This window comes from Canis aureus, chromosome 7 (genome assembly GCF_053574225.1).
Source record: "Canis aureus isolate CA01 chromosome 7, VMU_Caureus_v.1.0, whole genome shotgun sequence".
NCBI lineage: Eukaryota > Metazoa > Chordata > Mammalia > Carnivora > Canidae > Canis > Canis aureus.
Window position 1 is genome coordinate 22,356,385 of NC_135617.1, and position 26,778 is coordinate 22,383,162.

The following is a 26,778-nucleotide window of genomic DNA, read 5'->3' on the forward strand; positions in this document are numbered from 1 at the left end:
ATTAAAATTCTTTTATTCCTTATGGCTAGCTTACTATGTGTTATACTAGTTCTGGTATAATTAGCAATAATACTTCCTTTTGCTACGTACGTATCACATATAAATCACATGTATAATATATAACCATTCTACCCTTACCTTAAAGGATAAAGTCTAAGCCTATGATTATAATATACAAAACGCCTTTCATAATCTGAAACTCCTTGCCCTTTTAGATTCATATCTAGTCATCTTCCTTCTGTTCCAGTCATCTTGAATTACTTGTCAATTCTGCATATGTCTACATCTTTTGTGTTTTTGTGGAAAAAATCATGTCCATTGGAGTCACTGAATAATCTCTATTTATTCTTTAAGATTCAAATAGAAGTTTTTCTGTGATATCTTGCCTGAGCTCCATGATATCTCTAGGAAGAACAGACCACATCTTCTTTTGTGTATTTATCTATCTATCTATCTATCTATCTATCTATCTATCTATCTAATAAAAAATATATGTTTTATTGAAGTTTGATTTGCCAACATATAACACCCAGTGCTCATCCCATCAAGTGCTCATCCCCTCAGTGCCCATCACCCAGTCACTCCATCCCCCCACCCACCTCCTCTTCCACTACCCCTTGTTCACTTCCCAGAGTTAGGAGTCTCTCATGTTTTGTCACCCTCTCTAATTTTTCCCACTGATTTTCTCTCCTTTCCCCTATAATCCCTTTCACTATTTCTTATATTTCTCATATGAGTGAAACCATACAATGATTGTCCTTCTCCCATTGACTTATTTCACTCAGCATAATACCCTCCAGTTCCATCCACATCAAAGCAAATGGTGGGTATTCGTCATTTCTAATGGCTGAGTAATATTCCATTGTATACCACTCTTCTTTATCCATTCATCTGTCGATGGACACTGAGGTTCCTTCCACAGTTTGGCTATAAACATCGGGGTGCAGGTGTCCCGGCGTTTCACTGCATCTGTATCTTTGGGGTAAATCCCCAGCACTGCAATTGCTGGGTCATAGAGTAGTCCTATTTTTCATTCTTTGAGGAACCTCCACACAGTTTTCCAGAGTGGCTGCACCAGTTCACATTCCCACTAACAGTGCAACAGGGTTCCTCTTTCTCCACATCCTTTCCAACATTTGTTGCTTCCTGTCTTGTTAATTTTCACCATTCTCACTGGAGTAAGATGGTATCTCATTGTAGTTTTGATTTGTATTTCCTTGATGGCAAATGATGCAGAGCATTTTCTCATGTGCTTGCTGGCCATGTCTATGTCTTCTTCGGAGAAATTTCTGTTCATGTCTTCTGCCCATTTAATCACTGGATTGTTTCTTTCTTGGATGTTGAGTTTAATAAGTTCTTTATAGATCTTGGATACTAGTCCTTTATCTACTATGTCATTTGCAAATATCTTCTCCCATTCTGTAGGTTGTCTTTTAGTTTTGTTGACTGTTTCTTTTGCTGTGCAGAAGCTTCTTCTTTTTTTTTTTTTAAGATTTTATTTATTTATTCATGATAAAGAGAGAGAGAGAGGCAGAGACACAGGCAGAGGGAGAAGCAGGCTCCATGCGGGGAGCACGATGTGGGACTTGATCCCGGGACTCCAGATCACACCCTGGGCCAAAGGCAGGAGCTAAACTGCTGAGCCACCCAGGGATCCCCTGTGTAGAAGCTTCTTATCTTGATTAAGCCCCAATAGTTCATTTCTGCTTTTGTTTCCCTGCCTCCATAGGTGTATCTTGCAAGAAGTTGCTGTGACCAAGTTCAAAAAGGGTGTTGCCTGTGTTCTCCTCTAGGATTTTGATGGATTCTTGTCTCACATTTAGTTCTTTCATCCATTTGGAGTTTATCTTTGTGTCTGGTGTAAGAGAATGGTCTAGTTTCATTCTTCTGCACGTGGCTGTCTAATTTTCCCAGCACCATTTATTGAAGAGACTGTCCTTTTTCCAGTGGATATTCTTTCCTGCTTTGTCAAATATGAGTTGACCACAGAGTTGAGTGCCCATTTCCAGGTTCTCTATGTGTCTGTTTTTGTGCCAGTACCACACTCTTGATGATCACAGCTTTGTAGTACAACTTGAAATCTAGTATTATGATGCCCCCCGGCTTTGGTTTTCTTTTTCAATATTCCCCTGGTTATTTGGGGTCTTTTCTGATTCCACACAAATCTTAAGATTTTTTGTTCCAACTCTCTGAAGAAAGCCCATGGTATTTTGATAGGGATTGCATTGAATGTGCAAATTGCCTTGGGTAGCATACACATCTTCACAATATTAATTCTTCCAATCCATGAGCATGGAGTATTTTTGTCTTCCTCAATTTCTTTCAGAAGTGTTCTGTGGTTTTTAGGGTATAGATCTTTTACCTCTTTGGTTAGGTTTATTCCTAGGTATCTTATGCTTTTGGGTGCAATTGTAAATGAGATTGACTCCTTAATTTCTCTTTCTTCAGACTCATTGTTAGTGTATAGAAATACCACTGATTTCTGGGCATTGATTTTGTATCCGGCCACACTGCTGAATTGCTGTATGAGTTCTAGCAATCTTGGGGTGCAGTCTTTTGGGTTTTCTATGTACAATATCATGTCATCTGCAAAAAGGGAGAGTTTGACTTCTTTGTCAATTTGAATGCCTTTTTATTTCTTTTTGTTGCCTGATTGCTGAGGCTAGGACTTCTAGTACTATGTTGAATAGCAGTGGTGAGTGTGGACATCGCTGTTGTGTTCTTGATCTTAGGGGAAAGGCTCCCAGTGTTTCTCCATTGAGAATGAGATTTGCTGTGGGCTTTTTGTAGATGGCTTTTAAGATGCTGAGTAATGTCCCGTCTATCCCTACACTATGAAGAGTTTTGATCAGGGATGGATGCTGTATCTTGTCAAATGCTTTCTCTGCATCTATTGAGAGGATTATATGGTTCTTGTTTTTTCTGTTGTTGATATGATCTATCACATTGATTATTTTATGAGTGTTGAACCAACCTTGCATCCTGGGGATAAATTCCACTTTGTCATGGTGAATAATCTTCTTAATGTATTGTTGGATCCTATTGGCTAGTATCTTGTTGAGAATTTTTGCATCTGTGTTCATCAGGAATATTGGTCTATAATTCTCCTTTTTGGTGGGGTCTTTTGTGTATTTAAAAAAAGACCTAATATATTTCTTTCTTTCTTTTAACCGCATTAATCCTTATCAAATTGTCATCCCTAAGAGGTCAGGAGCTATTCTTATATTCCTTTAGCTCCTCGACACATAGCACAAACAGACACAAACAGAAAGTGTTTAATAAATGTTAAAAGAACAGATTTTTGGATTAATGAACATGTCAGAAGGTTCTTGTGGATGAGAGAATGGAAATGAGCAGAATTTTAAGGGCAAGGCAGTGAGTCAATGGCAACCTATGTAGGTTTATTCCACCCCCTGTGTCTAAGCTTTAATCTCCCAATTCTAATTCCATTATGTATGGAAGTCTTTGGCTTTGAAATATTACCACCAGTAAAGCTGCCCTCTGGCACTACTGGATCGCACAACAGGAGAGCAGGGAACCAGCTGCCTGTAGGATTTTTTTCAAATTCAATTTTCAATTAAAACAGTAGGAAATTTCCATTTAAATAATTTTTCTTTGTTAGAAGCCTGAAACCTGGAATGAGTCAATCTCAAAAACAAATAAATACCATCAATAATTTAAATTAGGCAGCTTCACTCCCACCCACATAAAGCTGCTTATTCCTCTAGGAGTTCATGGGTTCCTTTCCCAGTGGTTTACTTCATTATTTCAAAGTTCTATAGGCCTTATTCCAGGAAGACCTTTGGCTCCTTAAAAACATATCAGAGACTTCTGAAAGCTAGATTGGTCTTTGGAGATCCCTAGACCTACCCTTCATTTTTATGGATGAAGAAACTAAAATCTAGAAAATGTAAGTACCCCAAATCACACTAACTGTGAAGCCAGGTCTTTCATTTCTCAGCTAGTCCCCTTCAACATCTTCACCATTTTTAGAGTCAAATAAATCCAATTCAAATGAGGCAATATAAGTATCACACCCTAAACACTACCTAACTCCAGCATTGCTGGAAATCTTGCATTACCAGAAATGCTCTCAATGCTTCACCAGTCATTTTTCAAAAGCTAGTTTGAGAAAAAGTCACATCCTTTACCGTGTATTTCTAACAAGCATCTTTGTCCTCCTCTTCTGTGCAATCCTCTCTAAAAAGAGGAGCAATTTCTGTTTCTTTCCATTTACAAACAAAACTGACAACCAAAAAATGACTCAAAGAACCTTACAGTCCTTTGGCCTGTAAGGCACTGTGCTTTATATGAAATAATCATCATCATTCTTTTAAATTCACCACTCTGGAATCTCCCATCCTTCTCCCTCTTTAAGGTGATAATTATAGTAATGACCTCACCATCAGGTATTTCTTGGGAATTAATGATCAACTGAGGTTAATGGCCCACAGACTAGCCATGGTCCATCAGCTGCACCCAAGCTGTCATTAATCCCCAGGAAATATCCTGCTTCCCAATTGTTATTGCTTAATTTAGACTCTTTTCACTCTCATCAAGCTTTACAATATTGCTACATCTACCAAGAAGCTTTGTATTTTATTTTATTAGTCTGTGTCCTAATGGTTCAGCAAGAGTGGCTTCCCTAACTGGTGATCAAATAAAACTAGAATGTACCTTATTAAAAGTTACCTTAAAAGCCATTAAACATCTCTAGACATTTTAATATTTATACATCTTATATACAACTTTTAAATCAACAAAAGGGATCAAAAAGGATAGGGTTCTGTGTCCTTAGGAGTACAATCCCAATTCTCCCTCCAATTTTCCCTTAGCCCTCTCTTTCCTTCACCTTACAGAATAAATCCAATCACTTTATTTATTTTACAAGTTACTCTCCCTGGTTGAAAGTGGTTTTAAACTCTAAATGGTGTCATAAGTTGTCTACAACACAAAATGTTACATATCCCTTACAAGCAGTTCCCAGACAGTATACAGCCTACAGCACTGCCACTTCTTTTACTTGCTATACCTGAAATGCTTCATTTCATTCAGAGATGCACAAAGCTTCCCTGGCCCTTTTTTTGGTTCATTTCCTTCTTCAGTTTGATTAATGGAGCTACAGCAAGGCTAAGGGAGGTAGGAGTATAAGGCATGGAGAGAGGTCTAGGGGTAGCATATAACAACCCAGAGCTCTTTCAGCACCTAAAACAATTTTAGAAATCCAACCAGATCCCTATTGTGAGAAAAAAAAAAAGTATTGTAAGCAAATGGTATTTAATAAAAATGATCTGTATATTGTCACATTCTCCTTTGAGTACAAAGCATAATAAAGAAAAGCTGGGGTGGGGAGGGTATCAATGATTCTTGTTAATTCTATAATAATTCTTTTAGTGCAAGGGGAACACAATGACAAATATTAAGGATTCAAAAACAAGTATAGTAAGACATACTCATTTTCAAAAACACCCAGGAAATCCAAGATTTAATCTTAAATCTGCTAGTCATTAGTTATATGACCTTTGACAAGTTATTTCTTCTTCTGAATCTCAGCTTCCTCATCTAGAAAGTAAGGTATTAAACTAGGCAACTTCATTTCTTTTTAACAATAACATTTTATGATTCTTCGAATCCATAATCAACTGTTAGAATAATCAACTGTCATAATAGAATTAAATTATATATGACCTGGATCTTTTTCAAAATAATTATTTTCTCCTACTCCAAGCTTATACACTTTTTATATGTTTACTCATTTATTGAATATTAGAACACATATTGTGAGGTCAGCAGTGTATGATAGAGAAGAAATACAGTGGTGTAAAGAAACAAAAGCAAAGAAAAACAAAACAAAAAATGGTACATGGAAGTCAGTATGCAATTACTGCTCCTATAACAAGTGACTTACAATCGACTAACAGAAATAGAAAGTGATATTAGCAATGACAGATAGAGGTAAGTAGGAAATGAGGAGGGTGAATAAAAAAGAATGAAACGGACTTGGAGAAAGAGGTAGTTGGTAAGACTAGAAGAAGAAAATGGTCATGTATTTAAGCTTAGAGGTAGCTGGCTAGTCGCTGAGAGAAGGAGGGGAGGTTGGAAAGGTCAGCAAGTCTATGTCAATTTGGACCTCAGAGTTCATAGTAAGGAGTCTGAGTTAAATTTTAGTGGAATGGGGAGCTATTCAAAACCTTTAATAAATGACTATTGACCAGAAAATTAATTTTTGGCCTTCACAAGGAGAATAGAAAAATAGTTTTATTCAACTGGAACACTGGGAAGAGAAAACATTTCAATTTACTGATTTGAATGCAACATTTTAAAACTACACATTTAAACCTATATATGTTAGGTAAATGGCAATGATAATTAGTTGAATTAGATCTTCTATGTCAAATTCATACTTATACAAAGAAACCTAAATGTTTTTACCCCTAAAATGTGAAATAATTTTCACTATGTTATATTTCACAATTATTTGGAAAGGGTTCAGAATTCAGTACAAGTAGAATGGGTTTACTACGGAAAAAAGGACTTAGACTATACAAATATGCAGCCTACAGAATGTTCAAAGACAAGAGCAAGACCCCAGAATCACTGAGGACATTACTGAAAAAAGGAGGGGACTGTGTTTGAGCAGCCAAATCTCACCAGTGACAGCAATAAACAAGCTTACCCTGGGTTTTAGAACTGTTTGGTATGCTCCAATCTACTATGTGAGATACAATCTTCAAAGAGAATTGATAAAAGCCTCAGCATTTGGGACTTTTAAACTCAGACCGAAGAACATATTAGGAAGGATTTTCAAGAAATCAGTTCTGCACTGGGAAGAAACTGAACTCCATGACATATTTCATCCTTACACTTTTCTACTGTTCAATAAAACTTTAAAGAATGGGGGAGGGGTGTTATTCATAATTCTTTTTATCTTCACATATACAGAACTCTTTTTTCTCTCAAGAATAACTATACTAGTACAACTAATAAAAGTGAAAATATAACTTGTATTATAGCATTGGAATTTTAGATGTGCAGTGGGTAAGACAACTTCAAAGAAATAGATGCATCTTTCAATTGACCAGATCTTAAGGAATCATGAGTTTTTACTGAGACTTGAGGCAAATTATTTAGCCTTTTTGTGGTTCTGATATTTCAACTGTAAAAATGGGAGTACTAGGGGAAATTTCTAAAAAGCATGTTTACACATTAATCAAGCTCTGATCTATGTTTATAACACATTTATAAACATAACATGATTATAACAAAGTAAGTGATAAATGCATGCATTAATAAATACATATATGCATACTGTTCAGTCAAAACTATTTACCTAGCAAACTGGAACAAGTTTAAGTGAAAAGGGGAAAGCATTCTCTTGTAATTGAAAAATCTAGAGAGTAAATTCAGGCACAGTTGGATCTAGAAGCTCAAATGATGTTTCCTTAAGAAAACTCTGCATGGGTATAGAGATTGGGGTGGAAGTAGGGTGGTGCTGACAAAGGGGGAAGACATAAATACATAATGGCCAAGAAAAAAACAACTAAATCAACTGCACATTTAAACATAAATGCTTTAATATGGATTAAGTTCAGCTGCTAGTAACAGGGATCCAAATAAGATAGAAATTAATTTCTCTTTTTCTAAGCAATACAGATGTAAGCAATCCTAATCTGTCTTGGAAACTTCTCCATCATTGGGTGGGAGGGGGGGTGTCAAGATACTTCCAGATTTCTGCTCTGTCATCCTTATAGTGTGGCCTTTTCCTCATTTTCCAGGATGGAGTCCTAGCCAATATACCCAAGTTCCAAGCAGCAGGAAGGAGGAAGGAAGAATGGTGGCAGTGGGACTCAACAGTTACTTTTGACAGAAATTTCTTGGAAGCAGTCACAGTAGACTAGACTTCCACTTCCTCTCTGAGCCATATTCAACTGCAAGGCATGCTGGGCTTGCAGTTTTTATTCTAGGAAGCTATGTATCACCCAAAAGTTGAAAGTCCTAAGAGGGAAAGTAGGCATATGGGAGTAGAAACTAAATCTTTGATATAACATTGGCATATACACTCACAGTAAAACATAAGTGCCATGAGATCAGGAATTTTTGTCTGTGTTGTTTACCTAAATCCAGATTGTGAAACAGTTCTTGAAATATAGTAAGCACTCAATAAATATTTGTTTAAAGAATGAGTAAATGCATACATACGTAGAAAAGCATGTAAAATGTTAGCGGTAGTACAAGTTCACCAAAACTCTTTTATACATTGCAAAAGCATAAAAACAGTTTAAAAGCAGTGTCTTCATCTTCCACCTTTCATGAAATGAATGTAAAAAAAAAGAACCATGAGCTATAACATCACACAAATCTGAATTGATATCACAGGTTCCCCACTTGTTAAATTTGTGGCCTTGAGAGATTGATCTGATCTTGCTGACCTTTAAGATGTAAAATTGAGTATTTTCTAAACTTGCAAAGAATTTAATTAAGTTAAAGCTTGTGAAAACACAGATTATAGTATCTGAACACATAAATTATCAATAATGGTCACTTTTCTTCTGTTTTCAATTAAATTCTGTATTGCCATAGAAAATTTGGCCAATTACCCAGTTGTCTCCAAGATAACTTTTGAAAGAATCTGTGCTTCTGAATGTTCTCCTTGGATAGGGTTGTTTGATGCCCATAGTATGTAAAAGAAGGCACTAGAAATCTGAGGTCTACAAATTTTTAGGCCAAATCTCACTTTGGTAGATTGTTATGTGCAAAGGTATTAACATTAAAGTCATCAAAAGGAGCTCAAATAATGAACAAAGCCCTTAAAAAAGAATGTTAAATACTGGTCTCTGTCAATCATAGGCATATTTTTGTTTTTACATATGTATATATGTGTACATATATATATATGTGTGTTTTTACATATATATATATGTAAAAACAAAAATAAACATAAAATAAAGCATTTATTTGATTATGTTTTCTGGCTTGTCATAGTTTGGTGGTCTAGTACAATAATCTAAGCAGAAGATCTGAAAATAACAGAGCTATGGAGGTCACATAATACATATATAATACAATGTGACCTGGTTCCTTAAAAATACAAATACAGAATAAAACATGAACAAAAAAAGCTGACCTAACTTTCCAAAATCATTACATTTTTGTTTGCTTTAATTGATATAATTCTAAAAAGAAAAAAATAGATAACTGAGTATAGTAAATGAAGCCTGTAAAGATACATTTTATCTTTAAGGAATTGTCTCAAGGAGGATTCATGACTAAAGATAATCACAAAAGGTTGAATTTACTGGAAAAAAAAAAAGAATTTTGAATTAGGTCAAGCATTCCTTCAAAGCAGTGGATACACTTAAAAATATCCAACCTGTCAACTGAAAATCAAGTAACAGTGTTTTCACTGTCACCATGAAGTGTACTAAAAAGAGCCAAGAAAAAAGTGCCGTGAAAACTATAAATTGCTTTTAGGATTTATATTTTCCTATCCTTCTGAAAGTAGCATTTAATAAAATAATCTGGTTCTTACTCCAATTCAATCATAATAAAACAGAGACTTTCTGGCCCAATTTGCTATTATTCTTCACTGAGTTTTAAGCACCTTTCATGCTGAGAACCAGGGACTTATTATCAGAGAAGATACTTACACATAAGCCCAGCAAGTATTATGAATTTTTGAGGGAAAGCAGCAATGACCTCTCTCTTAAGCCACTTGTGTGGACAGCATCTGAAATGTTATCATTCCCTGGGAATTTGCTTGGTCTGAGTTTGTAAAGCTTTCGTTGCGGTTTTGTTTCTGGATCAAGAAGAGCAGAGAGGAAGCTGGCACTTGCCGAGCACTTACTCCTCTACACACTTTACAAACATTATAACATTTTATCCTGGCACGTCTGGCGACATATAACACGCCCTGGCAACCTGGGCAGACTGGTGTTAGTGTTCCCATTTTACATTTGGGAAGTTGATATCCCAAAGGCAATATGACTTGCTAAAGATAATCCATCTAAGAGTGGAAGAACCTGACTCAAGCAGAGTTTGAGTCTGTTGGCTCCACAGCCCTGTCTTTTCAATAAAGTGGCTAAACAAGGCAACTTCCCCAGTGTAGAAAGCTAAGGACAGCTAGGAAAAAGATATACTCTGCCAGAAAGAACTGAAAGGCTCTTTTGTTGGGTACGTAATTATTTTAGTGAGTAGCCCAATGCAGTGAGCAAGCCGAAGCAAAGGATTTGCAAAAAGTTTAGTTAAGTGAGGCAAAATTTCAATCTGTCACAAATTCTCTCATGTATCCACAGCCACCACAGATACCAAATCTAAACTGATTCTAGTGATATTTCATTGATCAGATATTTACAAACAGTTTACTTCAAATATGCAACTAAAGCAATGACAAGGATTTGATTTCATTTGGACAGGTGCCTTCTTTTCTGCAGTCAGAATCGTAGTAAACACAGTGCTAACAGTAATATCTTCCACTTGTTGAGAGCTTCCTAGGCATTATGCTAAGGGCATTTTCAACATCATATTAATTAATCTTCAACAAACTTTTCAAATGAGAAGTGTTATTTCTCCCTCTAAAAGGCATCGGCAATATGGTCTAAGAGTTTAAACAAACCAGCAGAGGCCCCACAGCTGGTGACTGGCAGTGAGGAGACTGGAAATCCTGTCTGCCCAAATTCATGCACATTGGTGCTCTGTGTGTCCATCACTGTTGGATCCCCTCTGTGCCTTCTCACCCCCCCTTTCCCAAGGATGAGCTTACTCAAGCTTCAGACTGGGCACCACAGAAATTATGGCCTGGAAATCTTCTCTAATTTATACTCTATTTTCTAGAAGTTACACCAAAAATATTTTTTTTCTTCTTTCAACATCTTTTATTAAAATCAGCTTTTCTCCTTTTACCACTTTTCTGGGTCCTACATATTCTAAAAAATGTTCTTGAGATTTTAAAAGGTTTGCTAAGGGGGATCCCTGGATGGCTCAGCAGTTTGGCACCTGCCTTTGGCCCAGGGCACGATCCTGGGGTCCTGGGATCAAGTCCTCCATTTGGCTCCCAGCATGGAGCCTCCTTCTCCCTCTGCCTGTGTCTCTGCCTCTCTCTCTCTCTCTCTCTGTCTATCATGAATAAATAAATAAAATCTTTAAGAAAAAAAAATAAAATAAAAGGTTTGCTAAACCCAACGGTAAGGTGGAAGCTTCATTCCCAGTCTCTCTTTAAGCAATCTGTTTCAGAAACAAAAGAGACCACTTGTGAGGAGAGACAAAAATCTTTTCCTATTTGCTTTCTTCATTTATCTCCTTAGGAATATTTTCCAATTCCTTTGTTAGAGGAGTGTCTTGGTACCTTTCCTCTTTTATTACATTAGCAGTTTCTCATTTATTTTCAGCCTTCTCTTGTTATCAGCATTTTTTTCCTATCTTAAAAGCAGAGTTATGAATTTTCTGTCCCTTTAGACTTTGTAGGAGATAGCAAAAATCTAACTCCATGGAGACTTTCACCTCACTCAATTTTTCACTCAGCTTGCATGTGTGAATCAAATCATTCCAGTGTTAATTGATTGGAAATACTGGTTTACCAGTTCACAACTAGAAATAAAATTTGGTGTTTTTGACCTTGTCCCTCAAGACACATATCGCCAAATCCTTGCTGTGAATTCTATTTCTTAGAGAAGGTAAAAATGGAAGCAGCCATATGAATGAATTTTGTGGGTGTGTCACTTCAATGGATGGGTGTCCAAAATGTGGGATGCATTTGTCTTTTTTCACAGAAGCTCTGGACACTCTTGTCCTGTGATATGAATCTCTAAAGTAATGAAAGAAGCTGGCTTCTAAATGTTCCACTAGGTGATCTCCTTCTCACGTTCATAGTATCTCTATTTATACAGCAGCGGGAGTATCTACTAATGTCCCACAACATTTTAAAATCAGAATATTGTGTGACTTTGAAAATCAACTGACAAATTTTAAAGCACATCGTTGGGTAGAGAAAATATAATCTCTGATGTTGATGGAAAATTTCCCTGCTTATCCTGCCAGTCATCCTGAGGACTTGAATCACTCACAGGAAGATTTCCTTTTAACTGCTGAGAATATCCTAATTTGGGTTTAAAGGGGTTTCTAAATTACTTGTATTTCCTATTCACATGTGGAGAGTAAATACTCTATAGAAACTTGAGATTTGCTTGTAAAATTAAAATGAAGAAAGCAATGTTTCAATGGTATGACTTCCTTAATTATTTTTTTTTAACCAAGTGAAATAGAAGCTCATCGGTTATATCTCAGGCTCTCCTGTGAGACTAAAAACACTTAGCAGCCAAAGTAAAAAACTGTCTTAGGTGGGAGGTTTCCAGTCACATCTTTGAGATAAATCAACCAGAAAACCTCAAGAAACAAGACTGGGGTATTAGCTTATTGGTTTGGAATCATCTGGCCGCAGGTCTTAATATATAGCTTCTAGAAAGTCAAATACGGACAGCAGGTAGTTTCAGTTGTGGCAGATCCCAGCTGGAAAAGAAGGAAGCTTCTGTTGTTGTCACGGATAAGCTGAAATTTCTGTCACCCTTGCCAGCTTCAAAATCCACATCAAATCCTTGCTATATAGAACATTCGTGTGTTTAGGATTACTGTAGGAAGATCAGAGCCCTAAATATTCACTAAGTGGATTCCAATAGATGATCTGATATTATGACTTCAGAGTGCCAAAACAGAGGGGGAAAAAAAAATCAAATCTATCTGCTTTTTTCTCCCCTGAAGAGCCTCCATTTTTCAGGACCTGAGACAGTAATAACAGGAGTAACAAGTGCTTTAAAAAATAAAAATAAAAGGGCAATTATCACACCTTAAAACTCATTTAAAGGGCTCTGGGGGATTTTTTGCTTATCCATGTGTCCTCACATTTTCTAGTCCTTAAGGATTACATTTTCCCCAAATGTAATATTACCAAGTAATTGTTCAAAATCCCATCCTGCATGACTTCAAAGGCTAATATTTTTGCCAAATCCTCCTCTCCACTGACATGTGAATATATGTCTTAAGACATATCAATAAACAATTAGTGAAATAGAAAGGCATAGTGCTCTGTACATAGGAATGGATACAACAAACACTTCTGCAAAAAATAAGTAAAAGCAGAGTTTAAAACCTATGTCATTCTCACTGTGTTGCTTAAATTGCTCTCCACATCACCCTTAAGTGGGATGACTTGTTCCTCCGTGCTTCCAGGAGGCAGTGTCCAGTTCTGTTATATACAGTACTTACAACAGTAAAGTATGGGGGTTTAAGCTTATGTCTTTCTCCCTTCCTATAAGACCCTACAAAGCACACACTAGGCTTCATAGCCTTGACAGCTAGCACAATTCCTGACATATCAACAATGCTCAATAAAATTTATTATTTATTTACTATAAATTTATTTTACATATATTTTATTTATTTACTATAAAATTTACTATTTTATATTTATATTATAAATTTATTTTACATATATTTTATATTTGAAGGGAAATACTAAGAAGTTAAACTTCTAACAACTGACATAACAACTATAAAGTCTTTATTTATGATAGACAAGTCATCTCAAATTTGATTTGCTGATAGACTAAAATATAAATCTCTCCCCCTTACTAGATTCTTAGAGGATAAGTTTGTGTCAGTGACTCTGGTTTTTCACATTCATGGGGGGTGTCAGAACAACATGAATGTTTACACTTATTGATCACTTATTACGTACTAAGTAAAAAAGAATGAAAGAAAGATACTCATCTAAGCCATTTATCAACTGTGCGGTAAATGTTAAATATGAGAGAAAATAAACTGGAAAAAATAAAAGGATTAACTGTACAAATTAGACATTTTCATTTAATTGAGATTCTTAGTAATATATTTTAAAAAACAAAAATTATCACATTATTTGTTATTATTTATCTCCATCCATTTTACATTCTTCATTTTAGATTTTTTTAAAGACAGAAGCAAAATGTTTATTCACAAAATTACATTAAATATCCTGCCTCATCTCCTATATAGTCACAAATTAGTTCATGTCCTGTCTCTCTCCACCTGAACATAAATCCTTGAAGGTCATTGTTCTTCAAATGTCTTAGAGCCTCAAAACCTTTACTTCAGATCAAATCTTACCATAATCATTAAAAACAAAAAATTGGGGCAGCCTGGGTGGCTCAGCAGTTTAGAGCCTCCTTCAGCTCAAGATGTGATCCTGGAGACGGAGGATCAAGTCCCACATCGGGCTCGCTGCGTGTAGCCTGCTTCTCCCTCTGCCTGTGTCTCTGCCTCTCTCTCTCTCTCTATGTGTGTGTGTCTTCCATAAATAAATAAAAATAGAATCTTAAAAAAAATTGCTCACTTCTCCACTTCCCAGGGCTGCTGCTAGGGTTCATTGTGGAATTGAGAGCTGTTGTCCTAAAGACCAAATTGATCCCTAATAAGAAATGAAGCTTTCAGGATATCTTCCAGTAAATAAACATCAAGCCCAGTGTCATAGACATTTATACCTAAAGCAAACAACCAGGAAAAGTTTATTCACTCTAATTAGTTTATTTAAATAACTCCTATACTTCCATGATGATGAAAATAGACATTGCTTCCCCTGTGTCTATAAAAGGTAAAAATGAGAAAATTAAGCAGTGATTGAAAATTAATGTGTTCAATTATTCTTCTAATTTTGACTCTTCTAATTTTGTTTGGTTCCCTGGGATTGTCACTGAAATATAGTCACACTGCGCCAAAAGTACACAAAAACTCAATGTCAAGATACATAAATAGTAACTCTATAGCAAGTAATAATGTATGATTTGTATTTCACTTTATAGCTTACAAATTTATTTCACCTGATATTTAATCCTTTACCAATCCTTAGCAGCAAGCATCCCTATTTTGCAGAAAAAGAAACTAAGACTCTTCAGTGTGGCTGACATAAAACAGCCAGTTACAGGAGACTCAGGATGAAATTTTTTTATTCCCAGAAAGACAAGTGCTTTTCTACTACGTATGTTAAAGAATAGTTTTCAAAAGGGTAAAATCATGACCCTCCAGCAAATAGGAAACAAACATATGTCAAAGGTTTAATATAATTCATTAATTCATGAAGTCAACAGTAAGATGTTAAAACCAGTCCAAAGATCATTGTTGTGCCCAAGATTGCGAATCCAAGAAACCATCAAGGAGCCAACACCGATGCAAGCACACAAGGGTTTATTAGCAAGCTCGAGCTTGGGTCCAAGTATACCTGACACAGCAGAGCAGGGACTTGGAACCCGAGGTGGGTTCCAGCTGGGTTTTTATGGGCTGGTCTAGAGGACCTCCAGAAGGGGTGGGGGAATTTCTCAAGCTCTTAGTTCCTCATTCTGATATGGAACTTTCCATTAAGGGAGTGCTCTGCAGTTTTTCTTGGAACTGACTAGGGCTAGAGGCTGCAGTTGTTACTTATCTAGGGGCCAGGGGTGGGAGACATTTTCTGAATTTCTTGGGTGCCACATCATTTAAGAAGCTAGGTATATAGAGGCTATTTAACAAATTTCCAAGTTAGATACAAAACTGGCTAATGTCTGACATGGTCAAAACTCAAAATTTGTGGGGTTATCTTTTTCATCACAACAAAGACATTTACATCTCTTCCAGACAAAAATCTACAAGTTAACTATTGCTGAAATATGCTTTTAAAATAGCCCCCAAAATAAAAGGTCATGCTCACCTCTGTTCAGAAAGAACACCCTATATTTTCTTTTGCTTATTCTACGTTTCAAATAACTTTTCTGACATTATTTTATAGCTGCTTTACCATAGACAGAAGAAAACTTAAAGACACATTACTGTGAATTTTCAAATAATGGGAAATTGGCTATGAAATGTTGAGAAATTATAGTACAGAGCAAACTTGGCCTGAAGGCATTAGGAATAGTAGCTATTAATTTTCAGTGAGGGAATCAAGAGTGTCTGCCTAAAAGGAAGAATTGCAAATAATGCTAGGCTTGGAAAATAACAGCTACAGCCATAAACCAAAAGTTTGTCTTTATGAATCCATTTTCATTTACTATTTCCCAGGTTTTCTGCTTTGTGCTGAGCAAAACAGTGCTCAGATAAAATAAAATAAAAAAAATTTAAAAAGAGAAAGTTCTTGCCTTCCCCCAGGTGCTCCCTGTACAGAGGAGAAGCTCATTCTTCAGGAATAACCTGGTTGTAAGAGGCAAGCCCCCATGCAAGCACAGGTGGAGGACTCCATTTGGGAAAAGAGGTGAAGGGATGAGAAAAGCCTTCCTGGTGCAAGTGACCAGTCCTTGAGAGGTGGTTTGAAGGAAATATAAAAGTTCTCCAGGAGAAGGAAGGGGAGTCCTCTGGGGACTAACCCTAACCCTAACCCTAACCCTAACCCTTAACCCCTAACCCTAACCCTCACCCTAATTTCAGACTGTTCTGTGTCAGAAAGCAAGAAGCAAGGATGAAGTAGCAATAAGAAATGCAGTTGGGGAGCCAGCAGGAGGGAGATAAGTTAGGGGTTTCTCTGCTTTGCTGAGAAGATTCCTTCATTTTGTAGGCAAAGGAAGCTATTGTAGGATTTTAAGCTGAAGAATAGAATGGTTTGCCTGAGTCTCTGGGGGTAGGATGAAGAATGGATTTAAATGGGAAGGGAACAGATATAGGGAGACCGGTTAGGAGACTCATGTGGTCATAAGATAAACGGGTGATTACGGAGGTCAGAAAAGTGGTCCAAGACTGTGATAACACATTGGGGAGAGATGTTTCCTGAGGACGCTCTCCCCTGACCAGCTCCCTTGCAGCTCACTGTTTTCCTCCTTGACAACAGAGGACATGGGCATGGTTTATCAGCTGCCTGGGGTGGCTTAGCTGGAGGAGAACTGTCACCAAGTCCCCTGGGACCAAAGGAAGGAAGCAGCAGGCTTCCTCCATCTCCCTGGACAGCCTCTAATGGCCCCGCCAGCCAGCCAGGCCGCACCTGCTTCCCTTCCACTCCTCTCCTCCTGTCCCACTCCCTGCCCGGAAGCCACATAGGTCTCTTTCTTTTCATCATTTCCTAGTTTTCACACTCTGAGCTCCATCAATGACTTTGGAAAAGAAGCACTTGTTCATAAAGAGCCACATATTTGAAGACAATTCAGCGATTTCCTCACAATTACCCATTCCTTTCTCAGGGCCAAAAAAAGTGTAATTGGCTTTGAAACCCCAATGAAACTCCCAAGAACTTGCCAGGTACTTCATTTGTAAAGTGAGGGAGGCAGGGAGAAGTACTGCTTTAGACTCCTAAGAAAAGAAATGGAAATCTCTTATCTCCACCCAACTCCATCAGCTCTCTCTGCTTTAGTTCTCTGAAGTTTTTGTCTTGACACTCCCCGAGATAAAGGGAAATAAATGTTAGCTTGATTGTTGTTTGTTCTTTTTTCTTTTCTTTTCTTTATCTTTATTTATTTATTTATTTATTTGTCTTTCAAGGTACTTATCCAACTCAACAATAGTACTCACTTGTCTCTTGACACTTGGAGTTGAGGTGTAGGGAAATGAAAGCACACAAGACTCAGTTGAAATACAGAAACATCCCATGGGTGCTGAGAACCTCAAAGATGCTTTCTAATTTTGTATCCTTCAAGTCTTGAGACCTTTAATTAAGAAAGGATATAAATATAACAAATGTAGAAGAATTCCCTGAAGCTTAAGATAGGGACCCCAAGATTATGTCAGGGATAAAACTGTGCCTTGAAAATTCTTGATTGACTCCACTAATGAGAGCCTGAGATTTCTTCCTCATAACCCCATGCTTGTCTCCCGATTAATTTCCTTCCAGTACTTAATCTTCAGTGCATGACACTTTAACCACTAAGCTTATTATTCTAAAAATAGTATCCTAGCTACACCATCTTAGCAAATATATACATGAAGATCACATTTCTACAAGATTTCCTTAGGTGTTTAAATGTTAATCAGGCTTGTACAAAATGTAATAAACAACCATGCTAACAGAGATAAGTAGTTTTTCATCCAGCCGACTCCTGTGTGTGAAAGGACGTTCACATATTTTCCTACTCTGGACCTTCACTGGAACTGATAGATGTTCTTTTATGGGAACAAAGAGAAAAGTCACTGTTTCCATCTGAGAGCAATAGTGTATCTCTATCTACACAAACAGATCAAGGTAGCTTATTCTACACCACCTTGGGCTGTGCCTTGTCAGTGAATTTTTATGACAACTTCTAAGATAAAAATAAATTATGGAGGATTTTATCGAGACTCTAGGTTAAGAAATTCATTATGCCAAGGGAACAAGGCAAGAGCAAGGCATTGAGACAAAATCAGAAGGAACAATTTAGGTTTGGTAATAAGGTGAGATTTATGTTTCAATCCTTTTCTCTCTCTTGGCAGTGTTAGGTGAATGGATACACAGGAAGACATTTCAGTTCACATAAAACCTTTACTAGGAGAATGAGACGTCATAACACCTCACTGCAGTCTATTGAAAGCACAGTACTTGAAGAGGTGAATGTGGTTGCCTCTGTATCAGAGTCTCCTAAAACTATAATGTGATGCCTGCTATTACCACCTGCTGGAAATACTGCCCTGCTTCCCCAGGCACACTGCTCCCTCCTTCACAAGCCTAAGATACAAGTGGCTGGAATTTAAAATGAGCTTGGCTCCTTGCCAGAATGCCCAGGCATATGTAATCAATAGGAAAAACACGCCGACCTTGGATGTTTCCTTCAGCGGTCTTCTAAATGGAGGTTCTTACCTCACTCTCTTCACCCTAAAATCTCATAAGTTACACATATAATTTTTGAGGCAGCATTGTTAATAAATTTCTCAAAAAAAAGAAAAATCAAATCTCAGTGGCTTCTTACAACATACCCTAAAACTTTTTCTCTTCCTCCACATTGTCGCTTTTTAACCCCAGGGGTTCAAGTATGAAACAGAAATCATTTGCTAGTCACTTCAGAAGTCTGGGAAAGTAAACACAGGTGAGTGATACTGTGCTGTCAATATTTTTAAATGCCCATTCTAAATAGGTTCCAGAGTAAGCTATTTACACTCTCTTGTGTATTGTGCAAGGACCCTTGAAATTGCAATGCTTAATTATGTGACAGCTATTTTAAGATGGTCAGAAAATATCACAGTCCTCTGCTTTTAGCCTCTAACTATTATAAAATAGAGCAAAAAGATGGAACATGTGTAAATTGAAAACTTGGTTGTATATCGCGTAACACAATACGTTTGTTTTTATGTATCAGTAATGCAAAAAATTCATCATGTCATCTCTGGACCTCTAGGTCACTCTTCATCCATTCGAGTCTCTGTTCCCAACTCTGAGTTTTACTCTCTCTCTTTCTCCAACTCCAGCATTATCTTACAAGCAAGATCCAATAAGCACATGATAGCTCATTCAGTAACTTGGCTTTTTGCTTCCTTGTCATCTCAACCTCCAAGGACATTCTTTTTCACTTGCATGCAGCCATCCACTTTATGCCCATGTTATAGACACTGACTCCTCCACTTCTGGAATGATAATTTTAGACATCCTACTCTCTTACCACAACTTTGCAACTTTCCAGAATTCTTAAGCATCATACAAATAAACTGTTCTCCAGGATCTCCAAACAGCAGGTCAATCTTCTCTCTGCCTTTAATAATCCCCTAAAGGTTTCATTTTCCTATCCAGGTTACTTTGCCACCCCAAAAGGCTGTAGACCATATCATCAATTTCCTTTTCCTAATGCCTTTCCTAATGCCTATACCCACTTGGCAAAATCCAGAAAATCCAGTGTCTGCCAAACTGTGCAGGTTGTTGGCAACATTGAATAATAGTCACTAATCTCCCTATGGTTCAGATATTACACTATATTTCTCTGGTTAGCACTCTCTCCAATTCTCTACCATACTTATTTCAAACATTCTGAAACTGAGCAGACAACACGTGCTTGAGATACAGATATGGGGGTGATTGGCATATAGATAGTAAGTGAACCCATGAGAGTGGATGCAACTGGCAGAGAGAATGTGAGGAATGAAAAGAAAACGGGCCTAGAAAAGAATCCTGAGTAACTAACACTAGTAATGTGGCAGATGTTCCAAAAAAGGGAAAAGTTATTTTCAAAGGAAACTAACAAGGAATGGCCAAAAATGGAGGCAGGAAAAAAAAGAAGCATGGTGAATCTCTTCACCAAGTGAAGAGATTATTTCAAGAAGGAGGGTCAGTAAAAATGTCAAATATTACTGATTGGGCAAATAAATACTAAGGACTTGCCCTCAAGGCTTAAACAGAGATGTTACTGATGACTGTGGAGAAGGAAGTTTTAGTGGGAAAATGGGTGCAGATGCCAGATTTCATCAGGTTTAAGTGTAAAAAGGAGGTTAGGAATTAGGGAAGAGTGTAATCATTTCAGACAAGAAGTTTGGCCAGGAAGGTAGTGGGAGGAAAAAAACGGGCTTGAGACAGATGCTGGATAGTATTAAAAACCTACTTTTTAAGTATTTAAGAGTGACTGGAAGTCTACAAAAACTGTCCGAGATTTCATCCAAAGACAGAGGAAGAAATAGTCCACACAGCTCAAGTGGAGAGTGTAATGGTGAGAAAGATGTAATTGTTTCCTGCGTGTGTCAATAAAGTTCCGCGTGTTCAAAAAGGCTTTACACTTTAAATCCTTCAGTCATGTCATTTCTTTTGCTGTTAGCATTTGCTCAAATTCTTTACTGTGGATTTAAGCCCCTTGCCAACCTGATGCCTTCCTGGCTCTCCCCTAGGAAGTCACCACGCTTCCCCCCCACCCAACTCCTTGCTCCAGCCACACAGAACACCTTTTAGTTCTCTGAATGTTTGTCCTGCTTTCTCTCACCCCCATGGCTTTGGTGTGATATGAAGTTTCTTCCATCTCCCAGAAACTGTATCTCCATTATTGCCTGGCCAACACATAAACTGCCTCTCGTTTTGCAATTGCTTCCTTGAAGGAAGCTTTTCCTGTTCTGCAAACAACATCAAGGGTCCTGCCTCGGTACCCCCAGAGCATCTGCACTTCCTTATCAAAGCTTCTTTCACATAGTCCCCTACAGCTATGTCTGTCTCTTTCACTGTACATTTAAACTCCATGAGAACAGAGATCATACCTGTCTTAGAGCCATCCTACCTCCAGAAAGTGGTACACTGCCTGACATGAAGTTGCTCAATAAAAACATGTTCCTAAATAACAAACTGTCATTTTAAGGAAAAGCCCAATGAAAACATTCATTTAATCACACGAGAACTTGATTCAATATTATTTGAGATTCTTGAAGAGTACTTTATCTATTGGTACTGTGGTTTAAAACATTTTCAATGACTTCTAATCCTTCTTACATTAATCTTTTTAGAACACATTTCATATTCTAAAATATGGATAATTTATTTGTTCATCGTGCTTACTATCAGAACTCCTTCTCTAGAATGTAAGCTCCATGAGGGGAAAGACACTTTTCTGTTCACTCATTGATCCTTCCCATATAATTATGTGCTGTAACATAAATAAATAAAGGAGAGAATGAAGTATATGAGTAGTGTTTCTACATGTTCTTTTCAGTAATTAGGAATTTTTTTTTTTTTTTTATGATAGTCACACAGAGAGAGAGAGAGAGAGAGAGGCAGAGGGAGTAGCAGGCTCCATGCACCGGGAGCCTGATGTGGGATTCGATCCCGGGTCTCCAGGATCGCGCCCTGGGCCAAAGGCAGGCACTAAACCGCTGCGCCACCCAGGTATCCCCCAGTAATTAGGAATTTTATGTTATTTTTACCCCATACAATTCTGAAAAATATGTAAAATAACTGATATATTCAAGCACACTGCAACCTAACTCATTTACATTTCAAATGAAGAGAGTCCACCCAAAAGTAGCAGAGCTAATTAATTCCTCCAGTAATTATATTTGAGGATATTACAATTTTTGGGCAATAGATTAAGCATTAATTTTTTCAGTAGGTAAAGTGGGCACCCATATATTACATTGTTTTTATTTCTCTAACAACAAAAAAGATAAAACTTTCATCTGCAGAGTCAAAACTGTTCTTGCAACTGTTCTCATGTAGGAATTTATGGCAACACTCCTCGTATAAAGTACATGGAGTCTTACAATGGATAATATCAAAACATTACTTTTTCTTTTCTTTTTTTTTTTTTTTTTTTTTACCAAGGGCATAAATATAATGGGCAAGAGGACAGGTCTCACGTCAACAGAAGGCATTCCATTTTATCACAACTCAGCAAAGGCATTTTTGTAAACGTCTGATAAAATCGAGTCCAGACACTCTGCTTTAGATAGTCTAACAATGTAGAGAAAGATGATCTTTGTTGATTTAAATAAGAATAAAGGCAAATTAACATTCTATTGTAGAAGTTTAAGAGACACATTTAAACACATAGGTGCATTACACTTCTTAAAAATAATTTTATCATATTGTTCAAACTTTGGAAATAAAATAATGTACACACAAATCACCTGAAATCCTGCCACTCCAAGAGGACTTCTTGTGGAACACACTTCCACATCAACTCAATACACACACACACACACACACACACACACACACAGAGTCAGCTACATGTAAAATGAAATTATACCTCTCCTTCAAGATTATTATTTACTATATATTTTTTTCATTACATGTATTATATATTTTCACTGAAACAAGATTATAACATGCACAGTGTCATATCTACTTTTCTCCTTAATTATAAACAAATGGTGACCACCATCTACTTTAGGCCAGAGGACATGTGCTTTTAGGCAGAGAATACATATATATAGTTTTTCACATTTCCTTACTAGTAATTCATTGCGACCTCAAAATTTGACACTATACAGTATAGAACAATATAATCTGACCCTGAAGATATTTTAGATTCATTTAATCCACCTATCCCCTCCCTTCAAAGACATAGAAGAACATCAGTGAGTCTTTGCTCTTACTTCTGTTTTCAGCACGGCATACCACTGGGCCATCCAAAATATACCCCTGAGTAACTAAATAAGCTAATCTGTTAACTAAGGGACACTGGGTGGCTCAGTGGTTGAGCTTCTGCCTTTGGCTCAGGTCGTGATCCCCAGGTCCTGAGATCAAATCCTACATCAGTCTCCCTGTGGGGAACCTGCTTCTGTGTCTATCTATGTCTCTACCTCTCTGTGTCTCTCATGAATAAATAAATAAAATTTTTTAAAAAAAGGCCTAACTTTAAAAAGTAAAATATGCCCTCAGAGAATACTAATCTTAGGGAATTTCCTTAAGATAATTATGCAGCTTTACCTACCCAATATCCTTTATATATTAAGTTTCTTTTTGTTCTTATGCTATCAAAGTATGGTGGAAATTTTGAAAACATAGCTCTAACTTGGTACAAAAACATTATGTGAGTTTACAATCATTTTTATTTTTTATTTTTTTTTTTATTGGTGTTCAATTTACTAACATACAGAATAACACCCAGTGCCCGTCACCCATTCACTCCCACCCCCCGCCCTCCTCCCCTTCTACCACCCCTAGTTCATTTCCCAGAGTTAGCAGTCTTTACGTTCTGTCTCCCTTTCTGATATTTCCCACACATTTCTTCTCCCTTCCCTTATTTTCCCTTTCACTATTATTTATATTCCCCAAATGAATGAGAACATATAATGTTTGTCCTTCTCCGACTGACTTACTTCACTCAGCATAATACCCTCCAGTTCCATCCACGTTGAAGCAAATGGTGGGTATTTGTCATTTCTAATAGCTGAGTAATATTCCATTGTATACATAAACCACATCTTCTTTATCCATTCATCTTTCGTTGGACACCGAGGCTCCTTCCACAGTTTGGCTATCGTGGCCATTGCTGCTAGAAACATCGGGGTGCAGGTGTCCCGGCGTTTCACTGCATCTGTATCTTTGGGGTAAATCCCCAACAGTGCAATTGCTGGGTCGTAGGGCAGGTATATTTTTAACTGTTTGAGGAACCTCCACACAGTTTTCCAGAGTGGCTGCACCAGTTCACATTCCCACCAACAGTGTAAGAGGGTTCCCTTTTCTCCGCATCCTCTCCAACATTTGTTGTTTCCTGCCTTGTTAATTTTCCCCATTCTCACTGGTGTGAGGTGGTATCTCATTGTGGTTTTGATTTGTATTTCCCTGATGGCAAGTGATGCAGAGCATTTTCTCATATGCATGTTGGCCATGTCTATGTCTTCCTCTGTGAGATTTCAGTTCATGTCTTTTGCCCATTTCATGATTGGATTGTTTGTTTCTTTGGTGTTGAGTTTAATAAGTTCTTTATAGATCTTGGAAACTAGCCCTTTGTCTGATATGTCATTTGCAAATATCTTCTCCCATTCTGTAGGTTGTCTTTGAGTTTTGTTGACTGTATCCTTTGCTGTGCAAAAGCTTCTTATCTTGATGAAGTCCCAATAGTTCATTTTTGCTTTTGTTTCTTTTGCCTTCGTGGATGTATCTTGCAAGAAGTTACTATGGCCGAGTTCAAAAAGGGTGTTGCCTGTGTTCTTCTCTAGGATTTTGATGGAATCTTGTCTCACATTTAGATCTTTCATCCATTTTGAGTTTATCTTTGTGTATGGTGAAAGAGAGTGGTCTAGTTTCATTCTTCTGCATGTGGATGTCCAATTTTCCCAGCACCATTTATTGAAGAGACTGTCTTTCTTCCAATGGATAGTCTTTCCTCCTTTATCGAATATTAGTTGCCCATAAAGTTCAGGGTCCACTTCTGGATTCTCTATTCTGTTCCACTGATCTATGTGTCTGTTTTTGTGCCAGTACCACACTGTCTTGATGACCACAGCTTTGTAGTACAACCTGAAATCTGGCATTGTGATGCCCCCAGATATGGTTTTCTTTTTTAAAATTCCCCTAGCTATTCGGGGTCTTTTCTGATTCCACACAAATCTTAAAATAATTTGTTCTAACTCTCTGAAGAAAGTCCATGGTATTTTGATAGGGATTGCATTAAACGTGTATATTGCCCTGGGTAACATTGACATTTTCACAATATTAATTCTGCCAATCCATGAGCATGGAATATTTTTCCATCTCTTTGTGTCTTCCTCAATTTCTTTCAGAAGTGTTCTATAGTTTTGAGGGTATAGATCCTTTACATCTTTGGTTAGGTTTATTCCTAGGTATCTTATGCTTTTGGGTGCAATTGTAAATGGGATTGACTCCTTAATTTCTCTTTCTTCAGTCTCATTGTTAGTGTATAGAAATGCCACTGACTTCTGGGCATTGATTTTGTATCCTGCCACGCTATCGAATTGCTGTATGAGTTCTAGCAATCTTGGGGTGGAGACTTTTGGGTTTTCTAGGTAGAGTATCATGTCATCGGCGAAGAGGGAGAGTTTGACTTCTTCTTTGCCAATTTGAATGCCTTTAATGTCTTTTTGTTGTCTGATTGCTGAGGCTAGGACTTCCAGTACTATGTTGAACAGCAGTGGTGAGAGTGGACATCCCTGTCTTGTTCCTGATCTTAGTGGAAAGGCTCCCAGTGCTTCCCCATTGAGAATGATATTTGCTGTGGGCTTTTCATAGATGGCTTTTAAGATGCTGAGGAATGTTCCCTCTATCCCTACAATCTGAAGAGTTTTGATCAGGAATGGATGCTGTATTTTGTCAAATGCTTTCTCTGCATCCAATGAGAGGATCATATGGTTCTTGGTTTTTCTCTTGCTGATATGATGAATCACATTGATTGTTTTACGGGTGTTGAACCAGCCTTGTGTCCCAGGGATAAATCCTACTTGGTCATGGTGAATAATTTTCTTAATGTACTGTTGGATCCTATTGGCCAGTATCTTGTTGAGAATTTTTGCATCCATGTTCATCAGGGATATTGGTCTGTAATTCTCCTTTTTGGCGGGGTCTTTGTCTGGCTTTGGAATTAAGGTGATGCTGGCTTCATAGAACGAATTTGGAAGTACTCCATCTCTTTCTATCTTTCCAAACAGCTTTAGGAGAATAGGTATGATTTCTTCTTTAAACGTTTGATAAAATTCCCCTGGGAAGCCATCTGGCCCTGGACTCTTGTGTCTTGGGAGGTTTTTGATGACTGCTTCAATTTCCTCCCTGGTTATTGGCCTGTTCAGGTTTTCTATTTCTTCCTGTTCCAGTTTTGGTAGTTTGTGGCTTTCCAGGAATGCGTCCATTTCTTCTAGATTGCCTAATTTATTGGCGTATAGCTGTTCATAATATGTTTTTAAAATCGTTTGTATTTCCTTGGTGTTGGTAGTGATCTCTCCTTTCTGATTCATGATTTTATTAATTTGAGTCTTCTCTCTCTTCTTTTTAATAAGGCTGGCTAATGGTTTATCTATCTTATTAATTCTTTCAAAGAACCAACTCCTGGTTCTGTTGATCTGTTCCACAGTTCTTCTGGTCTCGATTTCGTTGAGTTCTGCTCGAATCTTTATTAACTCCCTTCTTCTCTTGGGTGTAGGATCTATTTGCTGTTTTTTCTCTAGCTCCTTTATGTGTAAGGTTAGCTTTTATATTTGAGTTCTTTCCAGTTTTTGAATGGATGCTTGTATTGCGATGTATTTCCCCCTTAGGACTGCTTTTGCTGCATCCCAAAGATTTTGAACGGTTGTATCTTCATTCTCATTAGTTTCCATGAATCTTTTTAATTCTTCCTTAATTTCCTGGTTGACCCTTTTATCTTTTAGCAGGATGGTCCTTAACCTCCACGTGTTTGAGGTCCTTCCAAACTTCTTGTTGTGATTTAGTTCTAATTTCAAGGCATTATGGTCCGAGAATATGCAGGGGAC

The 26,778-nt window shown here is 37.4% G+C and overlaps 1 long non-coding RNA gene across 7 annotated transcripts in view; it reads right to left on the minus strand.

The window, feature by feature from the left end:
• The window catches only part of LOC144316785 (uncharacterized), a 292,783-nt gene that overhangs the window by 142,933 nt on the left and 123,072 nt on the right, over positions 1–26,778 (minus strand). For 2 of the 7 annotated variants that reach the window (XR_013382645.1, XR_013382644.1), the window contains one exon: positions 17,491–17,624. The exons of the other annotated variants lie outside the window; for them this stretch is intronic. This is a non-coding gene — a long non-coding RNA (uncharacterized LOC144316785). The remainder of the gene's footprint in view (positions 1–17,490; positions 17,625–26,778) is intronic. 7 annotated transcript variants of the gene reach the window in all.